General features: G+C 43.4%; 1 long non-coding RNA gene across 1 annotated transcript in view; it reads right to left on the bottom strand.

Annotated features, from left to right (window-relative positions):
- The window catches only part of LOC115092226, an 81,926-nt gene that overhangs the window by 56,565 nt on the left and 5,611 nt on the right, over positions 1-19,750 (bottom strand). The window contains exon 2 of the long non-coding RNA XR_003856953.1: positions 11,879-12,080. This is a non-coding gene — a long non-coding RNA (uncharacterized LOC115092226). The remainder of the gene's footprint in view (positions 1-11,878; positions 12,081-19,750) is intronic.

Raw genomic sequence — 19,750 nt, 5'->3', positions numbered from 1 at the left:
GAGAGCCGTGGTGGGAGCCCCCGGAGACCCGAGGAAGCCCGAGAAGCCCCGGAAGTCCGCGGAGGTAGGAGGAGCGGCCGGGACCGACCCGGAGCCGCAACAATATAGGCGTTCGCTGTCCCTTCCCCCCCCCCCCCCCCCTTGAGCTTCAGATGCCTAGCAGATGCCGGATGAAGGCCTGGCGTGGCTCCCATCTCTCCGGCGTCCGTAGAGGCGTCCATGTCCGGAGCCTCAGAGACACCCAGGGATGGATGGTACAGTTGAACCCTGGCCTGGCGTGGCTCCCATCTCTCTGGTATCCATAGAGGCATCCATGTCCAGAGCCTTAGAGACGCCAAGAGATGGATGGTACAGTTGAACCCAAACAGAACACATACCTCCTCTCGTCTTGCTGCTGGGTTCTCCAGTCTTGCTGCTGGGTTCTCCGATCTTGCTGCTGGGTTCTCCTTGCTGCTGGGCTCCCCTGTTGGCCTCTCCAATCTGCTGAGCATTTCGAGCATTTCTCATTCGAGCATTTCTCATTCTGCTTCTCAACCGAATGAAAAATATCGCCAGAGCCAATATATGCATGTTGTCCATGGCGCTGTCCGGTACGAAGCTGACTGAACACCACACTAATGCCAGGGTCAGGGTAGGCAGTAAATATTGAGGTTAAAGACGCGGTAAATAAGCTGGTTAAAAAGGCGATAATTTGGGCGCACTTTACTGTATCGGGGGGAATAGCTAATCCAATCATTAACATATCATATACATGCGGCGGGTGGTAATGGATACGCGTCTTTTTCAGCAAGGCTAAGGATGCGTAAAAGCCGATATTGAATCGTGCGTCCGTCTTATGCACTCAAAACGTGCGTCCTGTATCGGCCCGAAAGTGTATACTAATGACAGAGACAGTGACATCTGTTAGCCAGATCGGGAGGGTCTGCCACATCTGCATAAGTCTCTGGTGACATCTTATTTGGTATACAGTGTACAATTCTGGAGAATGCACCTTCAAAAGGATATAAACCAGTTACTAAATTGCTCAACAGTCTTCATAATAAAGCATATGGGAACAGAAGTAAAGATGTAAGCATGCATACCCTGGAGGAGGAAAAAGAGAAAGAGATGATAAAGACATTTAAATGCTTCAGGAGGTATATGCACAGGAAGTAGGCTTCCTTCAACAGGAAAAAGGCTCTGAAACAAAGGGATCATGGGATGAGAGTGAAAGGGGGTAGACTCATGAGTAATCTATGAAACTATTTCTTTTCAGACAAGGTGGTGGACACATGGAACAGCTTCTCTATGGAGGTGACAGAGATGAGAGCAAGGTCAGAAGTCAAAATAGCATGGGAGAAGCACAGAGGATCTGTGAGGGAGAGAAAGGTACTATAGTGCTGAGTGGGAGATGTGGCAGAACCCTATGGTCTTTATCTGCCATCATGTTCAATATTTTTATTTTCTCATGAAATGCCTGAATTCCTCCAGCCTGAGACCAAGAAGCTGATGGCATCAAAAGTACTCTCACCTCCCATCTCACATTTGGCAGCACAGAATAATGCAGCTGTCTTACTGTTTCTTTATTCATTCAACTTACGATTTAGTTACAGCAACTTATAATACAGCAAGTAATAACAAAAACATAAACACCCTATAATAAATATCAAAATCAAAACATCAACCACATGATCTAAATAGAAAATGTTCATGTCATAGTTTCACTTGCCGTGCAGCCTCACTGTGCCCTGATTTGGCCTGTTACGATACCTCCCCACCAGCAGAGGTCTCTAGTGAGCTCTGCTCCTAATTCTCCGAGCCATCCTCTCACTGGCTACCTAATCCAGCCTGTTGTACAGCCTCTGCTCCATCGGAGTCCTCAACAACTTTAACCTCCAGTCTTCCCAAGCTCCTCCTTGGTGCTCGCACCACACTCAAGCTGCAAACTCATTTTACCCTGCCTTGCAAAACCCAAGTTGCCTCTTCATGGAGTCAGCCTTGGCTCTCTGACCTGGTCACTCTACTCTTGTACCTTGCCTTGTGGCCTCCTTGCCTTGTGGTCTCTGGGCCTTTTTGTTCCTTGCTTCTTGCCTTGTGACCTACTCTAGACCTTACCTTGCCTTGTGGCCTCTGAGCCTGCTCTACTTGTGCATCCTACCTTGTGGCCAATCCAGGCTTCTCCATAGCCTAGTAGCCTTCGGGCCTCTAGCCTTGCTGCCTTCAGGCTTCTCTGTTCTTTGTTTTATGTTATCTTGTCAAGTCCTAGTCTGGTTCTGTCCTAATCTGCCTTGTCTTGTCCTGTCTCTATTTGGTCTGGCCATGGCCAGCCCTGTCCTGTTCGTGTCCCTGTCTTGTCCGTACCTTGTCCTGCTTAAGCCAGTATCTAGTTTCAGTTCCTGTCCTGAATCCTGCCTTGCCTATGTCTTTTCCAGTCCATGCCCAGTACCTTGCCTTGTTCCTGTTTGTGTTCAGTTCCAATTCAGTATCCTGCTCCAGTAACTACTCCATCCTGTCCAAGCCGTGCCTCGTCCAGCCTTGATCCAGTCTGCTCTACCTCGTTTCAGGTTTATCCAGGACTCACCATGATGTACTGCCGCAGCAACAACCTACTGGCCCCCAGACTCCAAGGGCTCAACCTGCAGGGGAGGGAGCTGATTAGGTGGAAGACCAGCTCATGTCCTGCCTTGCACTCCCGCACAGCTACTGGGGTGGTGTACCCAGCTCTTAGGAACCATAACAGTTCATATGAAATCAACCATCGTATGTGGCAGTAAACATCCAGCAGAATACCTTGATCCAATAAAAAATAAAAGCAAAATAAAATTAGCTAAAAGCAAGCATAAACAATCCTAGTTCTCTTAAATGGCAACAATCAACTGCATTCTAATGGAGAAAATAATGCATCAACTCTATGCTGCTCTGACACGGGTTTATTACATAGTCAATGTGCATCACGTTTTAAGTGCGTTATTCACTGCCCAGATCAAAGTCACTTTCTAAACAGTGGACCCTTGTGTTTTGAAGTCAGTGGCAGGAAGAAACAGCCAGAGTTTGGTACTCTGTTGCAAGTTACTTTATTATTATTATTATTTTATTTTTTTTTAAATAAAGGGACATTTTCAAATTAACTATAAAAATGCTTATTTTGTATACTGTAAAATACTTATGTTTGCATCTTTCAGGGAAAATGTCTTCACAGCATATAGTTAAAATAAGACTTAATGAAAGTAACTTTGGGATAAGAGAGTGAAAATTAAATTAATTTACCACTTCAGTTATAGTTGCACTCTGTTCCTGCCAAACTTTGGTGAAATCATTAATTTTTGTGGTGTTTTTTTCATATCTATTTATAGGGTTGCTAATAGAAACCAGTATCAGGCTCTGTATTGTACATGTAATAACAGTAGAGAGAATAAAGCTGAACTTGACAGGCCTCTGATCTTATTTCAACCAGTGAATGAAAGGGGGCGAATAAATGGAGAGGAGAGGTTGAGAAGGGTGTGGTGTGGGCTGAATAAAGAAAGGGGTAGGAGACCAGAAGTGTAAGTGAGAAGGAAGGGATGGAATATGAGGTGAATGAAGGTAGAAGGCAAAATGAGAGGGAAATGTGGGAACTGGGCTGAGAAGAAGAGGAGAGAAGGATGAGAGGGAAGGGAATGAATATAAGGGGTGAGTGAGAGAAAGGAGGGGATAGAAGGAATACCTGTGCACCAGCTGGGTTCTCACTTTACCAGTTGAAGGACAACCTAGAGAGGTATCCTAATGTACTACTAGAAAGAAGAAAATGCCGGGTATGAGGAAGATTTAGAGTGTAATTACAAAGGGGGGAGGGCGGAATGAATGAAAGGAAAGGGAAGGAGGGTATGGTTGAGTGTTAGGGATGGGAATGTGGAGCCTGGCCTGGAATTACCGGGTGTGAAAGCCATGCAATTGAATGGGATAGCAGACCCAGTGGGCAGCAGAAGAGAGAGAGAGACCCAGTGGGCAGCAGAAGAGAGAGAGAGACTTTCAGGCCGATTCAGTACAGTGCGCTCCGATGGAGCGCTCCGATGGAGCGCACTGTTAGCCGGCATTTGGACGCAGTGGGCAGCAGAAGAGAGAGAGAGACTTTCAGGCCTTATTCAGTAAGGGGTAATAGCGTGTCAAAAACGCACGTCCAACCCCCCGGAACCTAATAGCGCCCGCAACATGCAAATGCATGTTGATGGCCCTATAAGGTATTCCTGCGCAATTCAGAAAGGAAAATGTGCAGCCAAGCCACACATTTTGCTTTCAGAAATTAGCACCTACCCAAAGGTAGGCGCCTCCGGGCACCGGGAAATTGCACAGAAAAGCAGTAAAAACTGCTTTTTTCTGCACCCTCCGACTTAATATCATGGTGATATTAAGTCAGAGGTCCTGAAAGTTAAAAAAACTAAAAAAAAACAAAAAACTTTAAATGGGCCCGCGGCTGGCGGGTCGAAAACCGGACGCTCAATTTTGCTGGCGTCCGGTTTCCGAATTCGTGGCTGTCAGCAGGCTCGAGAACTGACGCCAGCAAAATTGAGCGTCGGCTGTCAAACCCGCCTACAGCCGCTGCTTCCATCAAAAAAGAGGCGCTAGGGATGCAGTAGTGTCCCTAGCACCTCTTTTTACCACCAGGCCTAATTTTCATAAATTAAAATACTGAATTGCGCGCACAGGAGAGTGGCCTGTGTGCATGCCGGGAGAGCGGGTGCTCGCCCGCTCTCCCGCGTTTTTACTGTATTGGCCCGTTAGTGAGGCTGACGCAGCCAAAAGAAAAAAAGCAGAGAGAGGGCCAGTGGCTAAAGAAACAACAAGCCCATCCAGCTGATGGTGAAAAAAGGAAGGTGGAAAAGAGGCCCTGGTGTTAGTGAGAATGTGAGTCAGCATGTGTGTGTGAGTGAGAGAGAGAGGGAAGCAGTGTGTGTGATGAGCATGTATGTGAGTAGGAGAGAGAGGAAGGGAGAGTGTGAAAAGGAGGGAAGGAGTGTGTGAGATAGTAAAAGGAGGGAGCTTGTGAGCTAAAGCATGTGTGTGAATAGGAGAGAGAGGGAGGAAGCATGTGTGAGGGAGCATGCATGTGAGTGAGTGAGAAAGCATCTGTGTGTTACAGTGTGTATACATGAGAAAAAGGGGAACGTTTGTGTATCCCCCTCTCTCTCTTCCTCACAAGTCCATTACAATCTCAGGGTGACTGGAAACCAAAATTTCCCAAGTATGGAAAGTGGGGAATATTTTTTTAGTTTTGATTGTTGAGTGGTGTGTTTGATGTGTTTGCTTCATGGAGCAGCTGGTATAAGAATCAACAAGGAGGGGAGCTATTTTAGATTTAATCCATAGTGGAAATGCTGTTAGGGCCACTTGGTAATGCTGTTATGGCCATGTGGCAATAGTGATCATAACATGATCAAATTTGATTTGATAACTGGAGGGAGAATATAAGAACATAAGAACATGCCATACTGGGTCAGACCAAAGGTCCATAAAGCCCAGCATCCTGTTTCCAACAGTGGCCAATCAAGGTCACAATTACCTGGCCGAATCCCAAGGGGTAGATGGATTCCAAGCTGCTTATCCCAGAAATAAGCAGTGGATTTCTGCAACTGTACCTTAATAATGGTTAATGGACTTTTTCTCCAGGAATTTGTCCAAACCTTTTTTTAAACACAGCTATACTAACAGTTTTCATCACATACCTTGGCAACTAATTCCAGAGCTTAATTATGCGTTGTGTAAAAAAAATATTTTCTCTTATAAGTTTTAAATGTATTACCCAGTTACTTCATTGTGTCCCCTAGTCTTTATACTTTTTGAAAGATTAAACATTTCTCCCCTCAGCCATCTCTTCTCCAAGCTGAAGAGTCCTAACTTCTTTAGCCTTTCTTCATAAGGGAATTGTTCTTTCCCCTTTATCATCTTGGTCACCCTTCTCTGTACCTTTTCTAATTCTTTCTTGTGATGTGATGTCTAGAACTGAACACAAGTATTTCCACTTTTGCATGAGTTTCTAATAAAGATACAAATGATTCCACCAAAGGCAGCTAACCATGTGGCACGTGTGATATGTGCACTCGTGTGATATGTGGCACGTGTGATATGTGCACTCGTGTGATATGTGCACTCGTGTGATATGTGGCACGTGTGATATGTGCACTCGTGTGATATGTGCGCTCAAGCTATGGTAGGCTCTCAACGGCAACATCTGGGATTGAATCGCACGATTTTGTTAAATTCACATACTAACTGTAATTCCACAAGGGTTATTTATTTGATGTTCATGTGTACTAGGAGGAATATATTTATTAAGTCAAATTTGAAAATGTTGTGATCACTATTGCCAAGTGGCTCCAGCACTGTTATGTCTCACACCAAATGCTGTGTTCCACTAAGGACTGGGTCTAAAATAGTTTCCCCTCTTGTTGGTTCTTGTACCAGCTGCTCCATGAGGCAGTTATTTATTTCTTCGAGGAATTTTACTTCTCTAGAATGTCCTGATGTGACATTCACCCAGTCAGTTCTGGGGTAATTGAAATCACTCATTATTACTGTGCTGCTGATTTAGTTACCTTCCCTAATTTCTTTTAGCAATTCATTGTCTGTTAGTTCATTCTGGCCATTACTACTATTATTTTATTCCCTTTTTCATCTGGAATTTCTATCCATAAAGATTCAACATTGCATTTTGTTTCCTGCAGAACTTTTATCCTGTTTGACTCTATACACTCTTTAACATATAGTGCCACCCCTCCACCAATTTGATCTATCCTATCATTTCGATATAATGTGTACCCTGGTATCAAGTGTCCCATTAGTTATCTTTCTTCCACCAGGTCTCTGAGATGCCAATTATATCTACCTCTTCATCCAGTGCTATACACTCTAATTCTCCCATCTTATTTTTTAGACTTCTAGCATTTGTATGCAGACATTTCAAAGTATGTTTCTTGTTTGTATTAACAACTTGCTGATCAGTTGACAGGGGTAATTTGGAATCTTTCTGCATTTTACTTAAAAGGCACTTTTAAGTGCCTTTTAAGTAAAATGGCATTTATTTGCAACCTCTCTACTGGGAAGCCTTATTTTCTCTGTTCTCTTAGTATCCTTCAAAGATATATCATTCCAAACCATGCGCTTCCTAGCGTCTATCGGCTTTCCCCCATCATCTAGATTAAAAATAGCACTACCTCCTTTTTAAAGGTTAGTGCCAGCAGCCAGATTCTACTCTGGTTAAGGTGGAGCCCATCCTTCTGGAAAAGGCCCCCCTTCCCCAAAATGAAACCCAATTCCTAACAAATCTAAAAGCCTCTTCCTTGCACCATTGCCTCATCAGAGGCTTTGGGGCTCTGCTTGCCTCTGGGATCCTGCACATGGAACATGGAGCATTTTTGAGAATCCTACCCTGGAGGTTCTGGATTTTAGCTTTCTATCTAAAAGCCTAAATTTGGCTTCCAGAAACTCCCTGGGACCACTGAATGACAAGGCCAAGGCACAGTACAGATTTGTGAGACAGAGACTTGGATAGGTAGGCAATATCAAGGAAGGTGGAGTCCATTCAGAAGCAGGAGACAAGTAAGGAATAGGGTAGGCAGCAGACAGAAGCAAGGTCAGGAACCAGGCCAGGCCTCAATTGGTTGTCAGAACCAGGAACAGCCAGATGCAGAGGAACAAAGAATCAGGGCCTGTTGCTCAGGCACCTGCCCAGAGGAGTGAGCTTTCTTTTATGTTAGAGCAGTGATGATGTCATCAGTCTGCGCGTCAGGAAATCTTGGGTGCATTGTCTATAAAGCTGATAAGTTTCTACGGGTCCTTATTCAGAGCAGCAGGATGCAGCAAAGGAGCAGGATGTTGGGAGCAATGATAGGAGGTCCAGCAGTGTGCCAAGCCTGAAAAAATGAGGTACAGTATGCCAACTGCAATGTAACACCCTATGGTTGGCAGCATGTCACAGAATCTATAGCAGCTTGACTTGTTCTGTTTTCTTAATAGCTAGGGATCTTTATTTTCTGTTTTTATTTTATTTTTCCTGGTAATTTCAATGATATAACAAAAGAAGAATCTTTGGAAAACTGACTTTGTTATAACACACAGAAGAAAAATTAGTAAAAAAACTACTTTTCTACTGATTTTTCACCTGTGTGTTATAAAGGTAATTTTTTCACAGAATATTTTTTGTTATAACATTGAAATTCCTTGGAAAAATAAAATAAAAAGCAAAAAGGAATGAACCTAATAGCAAGTGTGTTAAGGCCTGATTTAATATTTATAATGTTTCCTTTTCATAGGTAGGTTTGTTACTGTTTTAAGTGCTGGCAGTTAGTTCTGTTTTGGTATAGGGGGTTTACTATATTATAATTGTAATTCAGTTTACTCATGGGTTTCTGAGGGAAAGCCCACATCCAACACACACTATAATACCATATTGGCTCCAACTATCTTTTTTACAGGTTGGCACCATAGCAGTGCATAATCTGCATCTAAATATAAACATACATTTTGTTGTGATAGTTTTACCTCAAAAGACTGAAAATTGTTTTCATACAAATTCTATTATTAATGCATAATTTTTAATTGTGTGTAGGAAGGGCTTTGGGGAGGAAGGAACAAGTCAGTAAGGCTAGCCTAGTATTCCTTATATCCTTGCACCAGCCCTGAGGAGCTGTTGCAGTAAAGTGTGCCCAGCCTAGCACACAGGTTGGCCACGTGTTTGGGATGCACTGGATGCAATAAGGAGATTAGCATGTCTAAAATGCATGCCCAAACAAATTCGTAGCCGATAGCGCTCATCACATGTAAATTCCATGTAGATAAGATGTAAAAAAGATGTAGAAAATTGCTGAGTGCCCAACGCACACGTTTTAATGCGGCAAATGTAACTCAGGCCCCGGAGGTGGCATTAAGACAATCCATGAGTCAAGGGCACAGGAGAAATTTAAAAAATATAGTTCTATGTGGTTCCTCCTACTTAGTTTCGTTGCAAAACTTAAATCTACTGCTTGCAGTGTTGAAGAATAAAGATCTGTAGTGTAAATTCTTGATGTAAAAAAAAAGTTTGGATGCACAATATAATATACACATACCAAGCTGATTTCGCCCCTTGCTATTGTATATGTATATTGGGCAAAACTGACCTGAAGCAGGATGAAACAGAAGCTCATATTGGGGCTGATTTTACAATCTATGTGCAGGCGTAGATTTGTTTGCGCAACCTGGCGTGAACAAATCTACACCTGATTTTATAACAGGTGCGCGCTGCCACGCGCATGTTATAAAATCCAGGGTTGGCGCGTGCAAGGGTGTGCACAATTGTGCAACTTGCGTGCGCCAAGCCACGCAGCCTGCCTCTGTTCCCTCCGAGGCCGCTCCGAAATCGGAGCGGCCTCAGCGGGAACTTTCCTACCGCCTCCCCCCACCTTCCCCTCCCTTCCCCTATCTAACCCACCCCCCAGCCCTACCTAAATCCCCCCCCCTACTTTTATTTGAGATTTACGCCTGCCTCTGGTTGGAGCAGCTTTTCGGGGGTTATGCACGTATGTTACACGCGTAACCCTTTGAAAATCTGCCCCATTGAGCGCAATTGTGGGTGCCCGATACATTTGAGCGCTAGGGACGCACAATTCTTCCCTAGTGCAACCTTTTTACCTGCATCGTGTGTTAGGAAAAAGGGTGCTCAATGCGAGCACCTGTTTTAATGGGCGTCTTATTGCATCGGCCTGTGAGTGTGCCATTCATAGACCCCCACCATTCACCCATTTCTCACTTCTCCAGGGAGCAGATGCTGGGGAAGCACAGGAGATAGGTGGTAGGGTTCCTGAGAATGTGGTAGTGTTGCCAGCTTCCTAGAAATATCATTATTGACAATCTATCTGCCACTTCCTTGGGAACTCTGACTCCCATTTCCCCCTCTTCCCCAGCATTTCAAATCACCAAAGGGCCAGACTTCAAGGCAATACTCTTCTCTTTGCTTTATTGTTGATTTGGGTGTCATCTCATCCCTCGCCTCAGGCAACAGATTGCCTTGAGCTGCCCTTGAGTGAAGCATATGCGGCATGCCTAAGTCCCATGAATCTATTCCAAATACCACTATGCTTCCGAGCCTGGTTGTGGTAAGCAGTTAGTTGTACACTTTTTAATCCTAATGCACAATAACTTTAATCTTTTTTGTAAAGAATTTAAATTAAACTCCTCAAGGGCTGCGGGGTGGCTTATTGGTAAGGTTGCACATAACACGCTGTCCCTCCACCCCCTTGCTGTTACTGATTAAACTGGTTTGTTCCAATCACCCTGTGCAGAGGCCAATAATGGTCAAAGCCAGGTATATGTTGTGGCAGCCAGCGTGATCCATGCAGAGAGTTGAAGCATATGGGTATGTGCAGTGGCTCTCTGTGAGGATGCCTGCCCAGAGAATCCAGGCAGCTGTAGAGCACCTTTAAGTTCCAAGAAGGCCCCTGACATCAAACCTGACTTGATCCTCCAGACTGGAGACTGGACTGCAGTATCTTGGGAGTGAGACGGTGGCTCCTCTGTGTAATAATGGGCATTGAACAATTCATCATTGAGCAAAAATGAAGAGAATTAGTTTCCTGGAGATGCAGTAGCCTTTGCAAGATGCTATCAGATCATCTAAAAAATAATCTGTATTGAAAGAGTCACGTTCACTTTTCTGCTGCCTATGAACTACTGTGTTTCTGTGCATCATGTATAAGAGTCTGGACCTCAGGAAGCTTGAGGTGCTGTGCTGAATCTCACTGTACTAGTGCATAATGATGTCATAGACAGAAATGATCCTTAACAGAAAGAAGAGCATTTGAGGTCCTCCTCACCATCTCTAAGACCAATTGATTAAAAAAAAACCCAAAACAAACATGATCCAGCAGGCAAAATACCCTGGCTAAGGGGCCAAATGTGTACTGCCATGCAGAAGACATGGGTTCAATTGCTGAGTCAGACTTTTGCTCCCCGGGGCCAACCAGGGTTTGGGAATGCTGTGAAAGCAGCATTCACAGCCCCTGTGGGGGAGAGGGAATCTCAGTCTTCACTCAACAGTGACACCTATTGGCCAGAATTAGGGTCCACATTAAGCAGGTTTCCAGAGAAAGTTGTAGTTTGTGGCCCCTGACCAGGGGCTGTGGCTGTGCTGAGAAGGGAGAGGCTATAAGAATTGGAGAAAAAAAAGTCCTGGGTAGTTTGGTCAGTTCCAATATTTCTGGAAGCTGACAGGAGCAAGAGGAAACTGGCAGGCTCATAAATATCCTATCTCAAAAAGAAAGCAGGATTTGTATTTTAAACATTCTTTGTAACTTACCTATATGTAACTCTTATCAGAATCTTAGAGTAGAGCCAAACGTCGTGCAGAGTTTGATGCCAAAACCACAGTAGCATGCTTGATTACTTCCACTAAACATAGACTATGGCAGCAAATAAAAACTACCCACCCCATCCGGCCTGCCTATTTTTCAACAGATCATACTTGATCTCTGGTTTTACCTTTGCTTCCCCACAGCTAAGGATCCTCTGTGCATCATATCTCATGCTTTCACAAGGAACTCTCCAAATATCATGTAAAATAAAATTAATATCCACAAATCTAACCAGCATAAAACAAAAATAAACTGGAGGCCCCAAAGCCATAGGCGTGCCTTTTATATTACAGGATTTAACCTTTTTTTTTTTTACATGACATATTTTTCTCTCATCATGTCCTTGTCAGAAGTCACTGACGCTGAAAGCTTAAAATGAAAATAACATTTGACTGTGACTCCAAGATGCTGCTGAATTTAGCTCTCTTGTCTCCTACCATATACTCCAAGGGCTTTGCCTTGGCCTCTTTGCCAGTTGTTAAGCAGTATATTATTTTCTGAAATATTAAATATATTAATATATATATATATATCCTTACACAAATCCAGTAAGCTGGGATATTTAGTTGTGTTGTATTGTCAGATGTTGAATAATAACATCAAACTAATTAGAAAGCAGCTCCTGCTGCTGGTGTCAATGTCAGCATCAGCTTCTTGATTGCTAGCAGCGTGCAGGTTACGCACCCTCTGACAGACAGCATCTCCAAGCCAGCAGCTGCTCCAGCTTGCCTGATCGTGGGACTGAAAACAGAGCAGAAACTCAGTGCAGACCAGGGCTATTTGCATCACACTTTTATAGTTTAAACAAAAAATTCCTATCACTTTTTATAGAAAATAATCCCCGAAAATGAAGAACCCCTGAGTATATTAATTAAATGTAAAACATTTTTTCCAGTTATCAGAAAGCAAGACATTAAAACCCATGCAAAGCTTTTGCCATACCTTGATTCCTCATTATCACATGAGTTTACTGCCTGTTCACCGCCCATAGAAAAGCTGTGATTTTAACTGCTTACTCTTCGCAGGAGCTGCAGAGAGCTATTTGCACTTTTTGTTGCTTCTCTTTTCTTAACTGCTTATCTGAGAAAACCCGCTGTCTGTTAGGTAGGACTAAATCAATTCAGATTAGATTTGAGCTCCTTAACAAGGAAAGGAAGGCTATGAGCAGAGCCCCCAGTTTCCTGTGGCATATTTTTCAAGATTCTGAGGTAAGACGTAACTAATTCTATGGCAAATTTGCAAAATTTTGCATATATTTGCAATTTAATTTTTATTACTTCAATTCATTTATTTTGTTTTTTATTAGAGGAAAAGGGACCTTAGTTATTAGAATTGAGTAGGAAGGGAATGGTGAGAGATCGCAAAGGGAATAGGGTTTTAGAGGAGGGAAATGGAATCTTAGGCAGAAGGGACAGAGAAATAAGGGTTAGAGAAGGACAGAGGCACTGAGGGAGGAGAGGATGAGGGAAGTGGGAGGATAAGAAAAGGGAAGAGAGGAGAGAAGAATCAGGAATGGAGAGGAGTATTGAGGATGGGGATGGAAGATCAGGACGAAGAAGAGAAGAACTGGGGAGGGGAGTGGAAGAAAGGAGACTTGGGGAGGGGGTGGAGGAGAAGGAGAGAAAATGAGGATGGGGTGGAGAAGGAGGCCACAGCCCCCAATCACATCCCCCCTCCAATTTTCTCATTCACATCTTACTTCCCTTCCTATGTCCTCACTCAACTTGCACCCATGATTATCCCCTCATTGACTCTCCACACTCACTCTCTTTTCCATTTCCTCCCTCTCTTTCACAATGGTACTCTTTCTCATCCCCCCTAATCCTTCAGTCACTTTCTTCTCTCACTCTCCCCACCTTCGTGATTCCTCAGTCCACCCAGCCCCAAGATCCCCTTACTCACTATTCCTCATTTATTTTCTCTTGGCACTCTCCCCTTATTCCCTCCCCTTCCCCCCACTCTGCATTCCCTCACCGTCTCTCATTCACTGCCCTTCCCTTGCTCTCCCTTGTTCAGTTCCCTCACTGTCCATTATTCACTTTCCCTCCCCCTGATTGTTCGCCTTCCCGGGTTTAATTTCCTTTCCTTTCCTCTAATCCTGTAATTTTCCCTTGTTCACTCCCCCCCCCTTGCCCCTCCCCCCCTCGCTCATTCCCACTCTCTTCCACTCTCTCTGCTCACCTCCTTCACACCCTCCCCCCACTTTCCCTCCTTCATTCCTCCACCATAATCCCAACTCAGCCTCTTTCACTCCTTTTCCCCTCCATGATCTCCTCTCATCCTCCTTCACTCACTCCCCCCCCCCCCCCCCGCTCATTCATTGGCATCAGTGGGAACGCAAACTCCTCCCCCACAAGAAGAGAAGCCTCATTGGCGGCAGGTAGGATGGCACATTACTTCCCTTCCCCTGCCACGATCCCCTCACTCACCCTTCATGTCGGGAAAGAGAAAGAAGGACCGTGATCTTGCAGCTCCTCAAGCCGTGTCTCCCTTCTCCAGTGCTGGAGCCTGAGTCAAGCTTTGAACCACGTGAGGGTATCATGGCAGCAAGGGAGGAGAGTGCCAGGAGAGAAGTACTTTGCCATCCCACCTGCCACCAGGCAAAGGGGGCAGAGGAATGTGCCATCCTGCCTGCCACCAATGCCCTTCTCTTCTTCTAAGAACCCGGCCCTGGTCTCCCACGGTAATAAGGCCAGGAGGACTGTCCAATTCCATGGCAAGGGCTGAATTTTGCAGCTCTTACTGTGGCCACAGAATTATGGGAGAGCAGGGGCCCCTGGCTATGTCATGGCCTGGATTATTTTAGGCTCAGATGCCTGTATCTAGAGTGGGGTTCTCTACCCAGTCCTCAGGACACGCTCATCCAGTCTGGTTTTCAGGATTTACAATGATTATGCATGAGACTGATTTGCATTCAATAGAGGCAGCACAAGCAAATCTGTATCTTACTTATTCATTGCAGATACGCAAAAACCAGACTGGCTGGGTGTATCCAGAGAAATGGGGTGAGAGCCACTGATGTAGATGTTGCTGACTTTATATCTGAGACTCTTGCCTGATTTAAAAACCAAATGCATTTCTGACCCAAGACAACAAGCCAGGTTCTTATGGCCTGGATTGGCCACTGTTGGAAACAGGATGCTGGGCTTGATGGACCCTTGGTCTGACCCAGTATGGCATGTTCTTATGTTCTTATTGTAGGGATTCAAGGTGTACACTCTCAATTTATGAATAACTGCTAATAAATGTTGACTTTGGCATCCTGTTTTCAAATTAGATATGCATCTTTTTGTTTATTATGACCACAAATCCCTACAATTAAAAATAATCTCCATTCAATTTTTTTTTTTTTTTTTTTTTACCATAGTCTTACTTTATTCCCTTTTCAGGTTTCTGAGTGTGCATCTTACCAGCAGCACACAAAGCTCCCTGAATTGATAACAGTGGGAGTGGCTAAGGAGAAAGAGTAATCAAAAGCCTAAAACATTAATCAATTATCTTCTCAGGAATAAAGTGAGGATCAGAATAAAAGTGGAGGATCTTAATGAATTTGTTCAGTGGTGGATTACCTCAAACTGGAAATCTGTGAGCATGCCTCTGGTGTTGCGACATAAGCAGCAAGAGTCCTTTTTTAATAAAGAACCAACGTGATGCCAGAGCCAAAAAAATAACTTAACTGTCTGGGTTTAAAGATGACTGGTAGGTCTTGAACCATAGTCTGCACTGTTTAGAGCAGTGGTTCCCAACTGTATCCTGGGGACCCCCCCAGCCAGTCGGGTTTTCAGGATATTTATTTATTTAAAAACTTTTCTATACCTTCATTAAGTTAGATCACCATCACAATGGTTTCCAAAAAGACACAAATAGAAGTAAAAATTGATTAGTGTAGCTAACATAACATAGGTGTGCCATCATTGGACTGTAACAGATTTGTTCTAATAAAAACTCCAAGTTGAATTTAGTTGGTTGGAAAACTTCTGCATGGTTCACGTCTAAATTTAACACTACAAAATGTGTTTGGAGATAGTAAAAAGAAATTAAAAACTGATTTCTTGGTGCTTACTTTGCGTTCATTTGTTTTTCTTCGTTCTCCTTATAAAAAGCCTGTCTAAAAAGCCATATTTTTAGACTTACTTTGAATGGTTTCAGACTTCTTTGCAGTCTTATTTCGAGTGGCATTGAATTCCACAGTACTGGACCGGCCAGAGACAGCGCTCGCTCCCTTACTTGGGTGAGACGTGCTGATTTCACAGCTGGAACCGTCCGTTAATAGCGCCTTATTAGCTGATCTTAGATTTCTCTGTGGTACGTGTACCCGAAGTGCTGTGTTTAGCCAGTCTGCCTTTTCATCGTGGATTAGTTTTATGAATTATGCACAGTGCTTTATATTGTATTCTTTGTTCGATTGGTAGCCAGTGTAGTTCAGCCAGTGTTCCTGAAATGTGGTCTCTTTTTTCTTTTTTCCTGTTAGGATATCCACAATGAATATGCATGAGAGAAAATGTGCATGTTATGGAGGCAGTGCACTGGGGTTAGAGGCTGGTGCCTTACTAGTGAGGGCACAGTGTGACTGTAACTGATGGCCTCAGGCCAGTGTTAGCTTACCCATCCGAAGGACATGGATTGGACCTTTGGGGGGGAGGGGGGTCAAAAAGGAGCTGCTGGGAAAGGCCCAGTGTTTTAGCAATTTAACAGCTGAGGGCTGCCTAGTGGAGCTGGAGTGTGAAACTGTCGCTGCAGAGTGCGCCTGGACTCTGGAATGGAATACTGGCGAAGCAAGCTCGTAGGACAAGACCTGGATTCAACATTCACAGTGTGTAATGGACGACTGGACTGGGTTCAGCACCACTTGTAAATAAAACCCTTCCATTCAAGTCATAGAGGAGAACGGTGATGTGCCTGGAAGGGGAGAGTGGTAGCAGTAACCTGACATTAATATCTACATGGGTGGCCAAAGGCATGATCCTTGTCCAAAAAATGTAGTAGTGACTTTAGACAGAACCTTTCAGGAGCACCAAAAAGCAAAGCAGTAAAGATAAAATTCCAGAACATAGAAACATAGAAATGACGGCAGAAGAAGACCAAACGGCCCATCCAGTCTGCCCAGCAAGCTACGCACTTTATCCATTTTTATTTCCCTTTTTCTCTCTCCCACCTGTTACTATTGGCTTCCAGTACCCTCCAGCCCTAAGTCCCCTCCACCCCACCACCAATGTAGAGAGCAGCGCCGTATCTGCATCCAAGTGACATCCAGCTCAATTAGGGGTAGCAACTGCTGTAACAAGCAGGCCACACCCTTGCCCCATACTCTTACCCACCCCTGTTATTATTTTTTGTTTGTTTTTTTTATTTTTTTTGGAGATAGCAGCCCTCCATCCTTCCGCTCCGTGAAGGTGGAACAATAACTACTGGCCACTGGCATCCCGCTCCGTGAATGCCTCTACCTGCTACCCATGCTTGCTGGTTCAACATGGGAAACTGTAGCTATAACACTTCAGCTTTTGCTCTATCATATTTGGCAGCAGATTACTGCACACCTATCTGGCACAGGGCATCACATACATATCTTATTGACACCCAGCTGAAAACAATCATGTGTATCATAACTGGACTGCTTCATATTTATTTTATTTATTTATTTATTTATTATTTTGTTATACCGACTTTCATGACAAGAATCACATCAACACGGTTTACAATTAACAATGTGAATAAGGCAGAGAGTAACATAGTAATCAATATTCAAAATTCAAACACAGTAAACAATAGCATGGATGTGAGAGAGTTACAATAAAACAGGGAGAATTAACTTGGATCTGGAAAGGGGAGATAACTGAACAGTAGAATCTTAACAGTGCATATAAATCTCTTCCTCTGGTTTCCTGTTATGCAAATATTATCCCCCTCCACTGCCCTTCCCCCACCACACACACCCAATGCATAATGATGATCCATTAGCTGGTTGAAACCATTTGTGCTGTACCATACCTACCACATCAATGACTTGTTTAACCCACCTAAAACCTAGGTTTCCTCCCAATGCCCCTTATAGAGAAACCCCCTTGATCAATCTGTCTGCAGATACTCTTTGGATCAAGGAATGGTTATCATGGGAAATCACAAACAAGTTCCTTGTCTTCAACTTTCTGGCTTTGAATTAACATGACATGATAGGTTCAGGACAGGCAAAGGCCAATGAATAGCCAACCCATTGTGCACTTATTTATTTATTCATTTAAAATTATTAATATCCTGCCATTCCAATGCTCGTGGAGGGGTACAATTAAACATACATAAATCAGAATAAAAGTAATCATTACAAAGTAAAACCATGACCAGTAAATATCAAAAACACCATATACCTAAAAACCATAACAAACAAAATCTAAATAGATTATGGGCAAAAAAGACTGAGACATAACAAATTCCATCCGGATTTCTATACTGCAGCTGAGATCATTAACATGCAAAATGTGCTCAACCACCACTGCTGTCAAAGGCTTGCCTGAAAAGCCATATGTTCAAGGCTTTTTTTTTAAGGACATCAGAGCTAGACACAATATATACTTGTTCAGGCAAGGAATTCCAGAGTATGGGATCGCCAACCGAAAAAGTCAGGTCGCGAGTCTTGCCAAGATGTGCTTAACAAAGCGAGGAAACCTCAAGAAGATCTGTAATGGACAGCCTTAAAGAGCATGTTGGATTGTAAATAAAAGAGATCCAGGGTGCCAAGGTATTATGTCGCACAAATTAAGAGGTGGATGAATAAGCTGCCTCTTTCCTTCGCTTCTTTATTTTTCCTCAACCAATATCTCCCTACTTCCTGCATTTCTCCTTCTTTCCATGGCAACATCTCACTGCCTCTGCTTCTCTGGCCAACCTTCTCCATTTCCCTCCCAGCCTCTCCCTCATGGCTTTTCTCTTAATCATGCTCTTTCAGTTTAAAACTCCCACCCTTCTCCTTCCCTCACCTCTCGTTCTCTCCCTTTAACAATCCCCAATCTTCCGTACTCCCTCACCTAATACCAAAATATCTCTTTGCCATTCTTTTTCTTGCATTCTTGATCCAGTAGCACTTTTCTCGGCCAGAGTCGGGCTTTTTAAAGAAACTCATTTTTATAATAAAGAATCCAAAGATTGGACATTTTGGCTTCTAATTTTCAACTTGTTGCCTCCACGGCTTGGTATCAATCCATCACTAGAGAAATGAGGGCATTCTCAGTCCCCAAAGTATATTTACCAATTAGGGTAGAAATGTTTTGAGCTCTTTAATTTGCCTGGTACATCCAGATATCACAGCAGCAAAAATTTGGTTTCACTGATTTCTCTTGGCAGCTCCATCCAGAACAAGTTTGGTTATCCTGGGCTTTACAGCACTATCAGATGTTGGGGTAAAAGAGTTTTCTATGTCCCAGCCCCAATGCTAACAGTACTTTTATCCATCAGGGAAGAAGTGGCCCCATTCACATAACGACAATTAGAAGAGCAATGGAGGTTCGGTAGAAAATATCACCTCTGCCACGATAACAGACTCTGGGCCAGATGTACTAAAGGGTTTTCCCCATTTTGTGTTTATGGGAAGAATGCTAAGTCATAATGGGAGCTGTAGTTCAGAAAGCGGCATTTCCCATGTTATAGATGGCTCTCAGCTACATTTTCCAGTTAGCCAACCAGAATGCATTTTGAATGCCAGTGACATCAGTTTGTCACTTTTATTGTGGCTCATGTTACGGTACACTATGAAAAAATGTTGCTACTATTGCTGTTTTCACCATGATTCCCTTCTGTCGGATATCAAAAGTAGGTGAGTAGTGAGGAAAAAACCCATCAGTGAAATCTGAGTGTTCTCTCATACAAATCTCCAAAGGAAGACAAAGCGATCAGAAAATTAAAAAATAACTTAAATGTGTGACTGAAACAGAAAATGATGCCCATTTTAAAAATGTGATTTATTTGGGGATTTTCTGTGGATTCTTGGGTACATAATATTTCGCTTCTATGGAAGTCTTGATATTTTCTGATATGGAACATGATTACTGTTTAATTTTTTGTTTGTTTTTTTTTAAACGTACATGAATCATTTTTATCTTCTGCTGTACAAATGGGGCTCGGCAAAATTAAATTGTCAATGGTAAATTAAAACCCCAAACAATTAGTTTTTATACAGTATCCTTGAAGATCTGTACATTTTCCTGGCACAGTGCTTCAGGAGAATATTTTATAGGGACTATACATAATGCGCATCCCAAATATACATAAAAATTTGGGTGACAGACTCATTTTTAAAATTCAGTTTCTAGAAGCTTTCAGCTGCTGCCTGAATCTTGCCTTTTGGTTCTCTGCTGAGGGCAGGGTAACAGCTGACTCACATCCCCGCTCCTTAGCCTGCTAGGCTGCTGCAAACGTATCCC

Source organism: Rhinatrema bivittatum, chromosome 5, assembly GCF_901001135.1.
Source record: "Rhinatrema bivittatum chromosome 5, aRhiBiv1.1, whole genome shotgun sequence".
In the NCBI taxonomy this organism is placed as follows: domain Eukaryota; kingdom Metazoa; phylum Chordata; class Amphibia; order Gymnophiona; family Rhinatrematidae; genus Rhinatrema; species Rhinatrema bivittatum.
Note: the sequence above shows the minus strand (reverse complement) of the source record. Positions and strands in the feature narration are given on the sequence as shown.